General features: G+C 41.5%; 1 protein-coding gene across 4 annotated transcripts in view; it reads right to left on the bottom strand.

Annotated features, from left to right (window-relative positions):
* The window catches only part of CASK (calcium/calmodulin dependent serine protein kinase), a 199,519-nt gene that overhangs the window by 131,809 nt on the left and 61,399 nt on the right, over positions 1 to 6,311 (bottom strand). The gene's annotated exons all lie outside the window — the stretch shown is intronic.

Genomic DNA, 6,311 nt, shown 5'->3' with positions numbered 1-6,311 from the left:
TCTTCTCTGAAAGAGTGGGCAGGCACTGGAATAGGCTGCCCAGGGAGGTGATAGAGTCACCAACCTTGGAGGTGTTCAAGGAACGTTTGGACATTGTGTTGAGGGACGTGGTTTAGTAAGAACTATTGGTGATGGTTGGACTGGATGATCTTATAGGTCTTTTCCAACCTTGGTGATTGTATAATCAATGAAAATTATATAAAGGAATATTATACAATCAAATAATATTAAGATGTTATAATAATGAAATAAGCAAAAGAGTTAGGCACAGCAAGACAAAGAGAATAAATAGGAGGCTTACCCGTGTCGTGGGCTCGCTCAGGAAACTCCAGTGGAGTGGATCTTCTGAAGAGAGAGAGATCCTTCCCCACTGGTAGCCAGCTCTTAAATGGGTCTAGGAGAGGTGGAGCCAGGCTCCACCCCTTCCTGCAGCACAGGTGAATTGCTTTCACCTGTGCTCCCAGGGCTGACTCATTGCTCGCTTCAGGTGACTAATCAGAGGTTCAGGCCGTGACTCAGCAGTTCCCATACAGTGATTCTGTGACATGTTTTTAGTTTCAGAAAAAAACAATAACTTAAGAGTCAAAGAAGGGTCTTTTTGGATCAATGAATTAACAGAAATCGCATCTCAGCTGCAATTAATCTTATATTCTGTTGACTGTGTAAACCAGAACAGAACACATGCTTGCATGCAAACAGAAAATATTTGAAAATACAGCTGATACTTATTAGCTTCTCTATGCTTGTAACCAGCCTGTATTATGGCAAGCACAGTTAGAAGCCTATTTCTGGACAACTATTGGCAAGCATCACAATTAGTTAGATGAGTACAGGCTGTGTACAAAGACAGAAGTGTTTTGGAAAGCATTTTCAATTTTTAGAACAGAAACTGGATATACCTCATGCATTTTGTACAGAGATTAAAGACGGCACTGTTTAAAAATGAAGATTTGAGAGCATATTTTTAAAGCATATTTCCGGAATTCTTTACATTAATTCAATTCTGAATTTGTTATGCAAAGAGGGTTAATAAATGCACCTTTATCATTTGTCTTATCATACCTGAAAAAGCTCCAGGCATTACTTACTACTACTATATGAATGCCAAAGTAGTCATACCTTCCTTTCTTCCACTCCGGTCTAGATTTTTCTTGCATTTTGAGGAAGACGACAAACATAACTAAACTATAATTAAACTAGGGTCTCAAACAAGAAGAATGTTGTTAGTTTATGTGATAAAATTTTATTTATACACCCACAGAAAGCACAGATACAATGGTGTGTGGGGTGAAGAAGCCCTAGTAATGCTGTGCTCAACTTCTCCTAGACTCATCACAGGACAATCACCTGCTCACAAGACCAGAGGAGCAAAGGGGCACAAGAGCAGGTAGAAACCTCTATTAAGGTCACAGAGGACGGGATAACCAGAGTTCCTCACAGAGCTGTCCCGGGAGAGTTTCAGCCTTGTTGGCCCAACATGAAACGCATTACAAGAATTCACCCAGAGCAGCCCTCCAGATCATCATATAGAATAAGTAGACTGCTGCCAACGGGTGTTAAGACACATTATGAGACGCAGGGGAAGAGCACTCTGATATTACATGACATGTTTTGATTTATTCAGGGGAAGATCAAAGGTAGTCAAATTGAGATTTAGGGAGAAAGAAGTGTGATAAAAAGGAACATAAGAATAAAAGAGCCCATTCACATGTAAGAAGGCCCTGTGCACAACCATTGCAGTCTGCCCTGTCTCGTCATTAATCTACATCTTCAACTGTTTTCCTCTATGTACAGCTATGTGTATGTGGATCTGTGGTGCCAGTGTCTGGAGCAAACACAATTGTGTGAGTGAGCACGAGATCACCAGCAGAGACCTAGTAAGACAAGCTGATGTGTAGGTGAAGGGGTCTGAGAGCAACAGGGTTTGTATGTCTCCAAGGGACAGATCTGGATGTGAAAGGACAAGCACCTGTGTCTGAGCCCAGCTGCTAGGAGGGAACAACCCTATACAGATGTATTCTGCTCAACTATGCAGAGGAACATGAGACCAGTGCTTGTGGGAGAGCTTTTTCTTTGCTGATTACATGCATGTGTACATGCATGCCTGCTAGGAACACAATTTCAGTATGGGATGGACCTAGAGATGTGGAACTGCAGGAGTATCTCTCAGGACGTTAGACCCAGCATGATATATTTTCTTTTAACAGATATGCTATGAAATTTAAGCTTATGGTTTATTTTGGAGGGGAGATTACTTTGATGAGTTTGATTACGTTTGGACGTTTGGATGTTGAGTTGAGGGACATGGTTCAGCAAGAACCATTGGTGATGGGTGAATGGTTGAACTGGATGATCCTGTGGGTCTTTTCCAACCTTACTGATTCTATGATTCTATGATTACTTACCAATGAAGAGTTTTCTAGATTTAAAAACTACAGTTTGCTGTACATTTATAATTTATGCTTAAAACAGTCAAGCAGTCTATATAAACCAAAGCATTGAAAAAATAATTTAACATCTGAAGGAAATAAGAAAAAAGTTGAACAGTCAATTCTTTATCTAATGTTATGTCCTCTTTACAGCAAGGACACATTGCTCGTTTATGTTCATGGCCACATGGAATCCCAGGTCCTTTTCTGCCACACTGCTTTTTAGCTGGTGCCCAGTCTTGTTTCACCCCACCTGTAGGACTTTGCACATCCCCTTGTTGAATTTCATGAGGTTCCTGTCTTCCCCTTTCTTCAGCCTGTTTAGCTCCCTCTGGATGGCAGTACTACTCTCTGATATATCAGTCACTCCTCTCACTTTCGTGCCATTTGCAGACTTGCTGAGGGCATATCCTGTCTCATCATCCATGCCATTAATAAGGACATTAAACAAGACTAGACCTTATATTAACCCTGGGAGTACACTGCTAGTTATTTCTCCAATTTGACTTTAGAACACCTAATTAAAAGCAAGATATCTAAGTCATGCAGAGAAAAATAAAAAGAAAATTCATGGGATACAGGGAGAAGTAGAATAAATGAACAGTCAAAAGGTAGCTAGCGTCAGCTATAACAAATTCAGATATAAGAAAAATGCTTTTTTACACATTTCTAGGTTTTGTGTATATCAACTACGAGTTGCGTTTGAAAAATTTACACTATTTTTTATGATACCTCAGTGACTAAAGTAGCTTACTAAGCATCAGGTCTTCTTCCATATGAATCCTCTAAATAGAACAGTATAAGACATTCTCATTTATTTCTAAAAATATTCAAACTTCACATTTTATTGTGTCTTTTCATTTTTTCACTCTGCAATATGAAAGCTGTAGTAAAATTCCTCATCATGTAAAATAGCCAACATCAACCCAGTAGATGATGCAGCCACTTGAACAGTGACAAAGTGTCAACTGACTTCATTAATATGGTTAAATTACATCACTACAGAGGTTGAAGATACACAGTATTCAAGACCATGAATACTAATACTTAAATTCAATAGAATTTAGTCTAAATTAGATTTGTTAGCTGTCAGAAGTTGTTGCATGGATTTTTTTTTTTTCCTATTAATAATCCATTGCAAAGATGCACAAAAATTTAAGATCTGTGTCTATATGCATCCTACATGTTAAAAATCTTATGGAAACTTCATGGAAATCATGTTACACTAGATAACAGTTCGCCTTCTAAGCTAGGGACTCTCTATTCCATACCACAAATGCTCATGTTAGCACTGATTGATAAACACAGATTTTAGAAGAAAACAGATTTTAGTCTACTGTACCTGATTTTTCAAAGCTTGATTGCTTTTGTTATTGTGGTAAGGCAGGTTCCACTAATTTAAGAAATAAGTGCTTAGACCAACAAATAGTATTTCTTCTAAAATATGTACCATGTTCAACTTCCTCACAAGCTCAAAATCACCATATTTGCTGCCTAATACAGACTGTTATTCCATGCCATCCATGTTGAAATAGCCCTTACTTCAGACTTCTCTGTAATGAAAACAAAGTAGTTCTGAGTCTTTGAGTGGTTGTTCCCTGAACTTGCAGGATCAAAATCACAGAATCACAGAATTGTAGGGGTTGGAAGGGACCTCCAGTGATCATTGAATCCAACCCCCCTGCCAAAGCAGGTTCCCTACACCAGGTCGCACAAGTAGGCATCCAGGCGGGTCTTGAATATCTCCAGAGAAGGAGACTCCACAACCCCCCTGGGCAGCCTGTTCCAGTGCTCCGTCACCCTCACCATAAAGAAGTTCTTGCGCACATTTGTGCAGAACTTCCTATGCTCCAGCTTCTGGCCATTTCCCCTTGTCCTGTCTCCACATACCGTTGAAAACAGTCTGGCCTCACCACTCTGCCCCCCACACCTTAGATATTAATAGATCTGGATCAGGTCTCCTCTCAGTCTTCTCTTTTCAAGGCTAAACAGACCCAGCTCACTCAGCCTTTCCTCATAGGAGAGATGCTCCAGGCCCTTCACCATCTTTGTGGCCCTCCACTGGACTTCATCCACCCAGCCAGTGACAACATCGTAGAAGACTACCAGGTTGGTCAAGTATGACCTCCCCCTGGTGAACCCATGTTGACTACTCCTGATAACCTCCTTTTCTTCCAGTTGTCTGGAGATGGCATCCAGCACAAGCTGCTCCATCACCTTTCCAGGGACAGAGGCAAGGCTGACTGGCCTTTAATTGCCTGGATCTTCCTTCTTGCCCTTTTTGAAGACCGGAGTGACATTGGCTAACCTCCAGTTCTCAGGCACCTCCCCTGTTCTCCAAGACCTCTCAAAGATGACAGAGAGCGGTTCAGCAATCACCTCTGCCAGTTCCCTCAGCACCCATGGATGCATCCCATCAAGTCCCATGGATTTGTGAACACTGGTGTTGCTGAGGCGCTCTCAGACCACCTCTTTCCTGACCCAGACCCTTTCACTAACCTCCAGGGTCTCGGACTCCCGAGGGTGAGCTTTTTCACTGAAGACAGAAGCAAAGAAGGCATTCAGTATCTCCGCCTTCTTAGCATCCCCCGTTACCAGAACACCCCCATCACTTAGCAGGGGAGCCACATTTTCCCTAGTCTTCCTTTTACTGTTAACATACTTAAAAAAGCCTTTTTTATTATCCTTTATCACCTTTGCCAGGTTCAATTCCAGGCGGGCTTTAGCCTTCCTTGTCGCATCCCTGCAGGCCCTGACAACATTTCTATATTCTTCCCAAGTGATCAGACCCTTTTTCCACATTTCATGGACCTTCTTCTTCTGTTTGAGTTTGCACACGAGCTCCTTGCTCATCCACACAGGTCTCCTGCCACCCTTTCCTGATTTCTTCCTTACAGGGACGCACCGATCCTGAGCTTGGAAGAAGAGCTGTTTAAATGCCGACCAGCTCTCACAGGCCCCCTTACCTTCCAACACCCTGGCCCACGGGATAGCTCCAAGTAGGTCCCGGAAGAGATCAAAGTTGGCTCTCCTAAAGTCCAGGGTAGCAATCCTACTTTTTGCTTTAGTTCTTCCACTCAGGATCTTGAACTCCACCATTTCATGATCACTACAACCCAAGATACCCCCAACCTTTACTTCCCTGACAAGCCTTTCTCTATTAGTGAGAATAAGGTCCAGCAATACTCCTCCCCTCGTCGGTTCCTCAACCACCTGCATCAGAAAGTTGTCCTCAACACATTGCAGGAACCGTCTGGACCGCATGTGCCTGGCCACATTGCTTATCCAGCAAATATCTGGATAAAATCAAATATAACCTGAAGACGAGGAAGTTTTAGAGCATAGAGGACTTTACAAGTCCTCATCTTCTTCAGGTATTTTCCTTGGTTTATGATTGACAGTTGTTCCACTCTCCCACTCCTGTCCATCAGAAAAAGACTGCACGGTGAAGTTGTAAGGAGATAACCCTCAAAATGATCTTGCAGAGGACAACTCTGAGTTACAGTATGTTCCAAATGATTAATCTTACCATTCAATTGCAGCATACACTTCAATGTAATTGACAAATACTACTCCCCCCTGCTAAGTTATCTAATTTTTATTTTATCTAAGTATCACTATGCTGGCTGCAAGTCATGGCTCTCCCCCAGCCTGTTGAAGGAATGCTGTACCAGAAATAAGCCTAATGTATTCAAAAGAAAAAATAACATGCTTTTGAAATACAGGCATAAAACCTGGACTGAAGACAGGTCCACAAGAAAAGAAAAGGAAATACACATGATAGAAAGAGTCTGTGAAATACAAATTCCTCTTTCTGTTTTTCAGAAGGTTACAATACTTGTTCTAGGTTCATTTATATAACTTATGCATCTTAATATTATA

The sequence above is a fragment of the Phasianus colchicus genome, chromosome 1 (genome assembly GCF_987193195.1).
Source record: "Phasianus colchicus chromosome 1, bPhaCol1.hap1.1, whole genome shotgun sequence".
In the NCBI taxonomy this organism is placed as follows: domain Eukaryota; kingdom Metazoa; phylum Chordata; class Aves; order Galliformes; family Phasianidae; genus Phasianus; species Phasianus colchicus.
The sequence above is the reverse complement of the archived record's forward strand: the minus strand, read 5'-3'. Positions and strand labels throughout refer to the sequence as shown.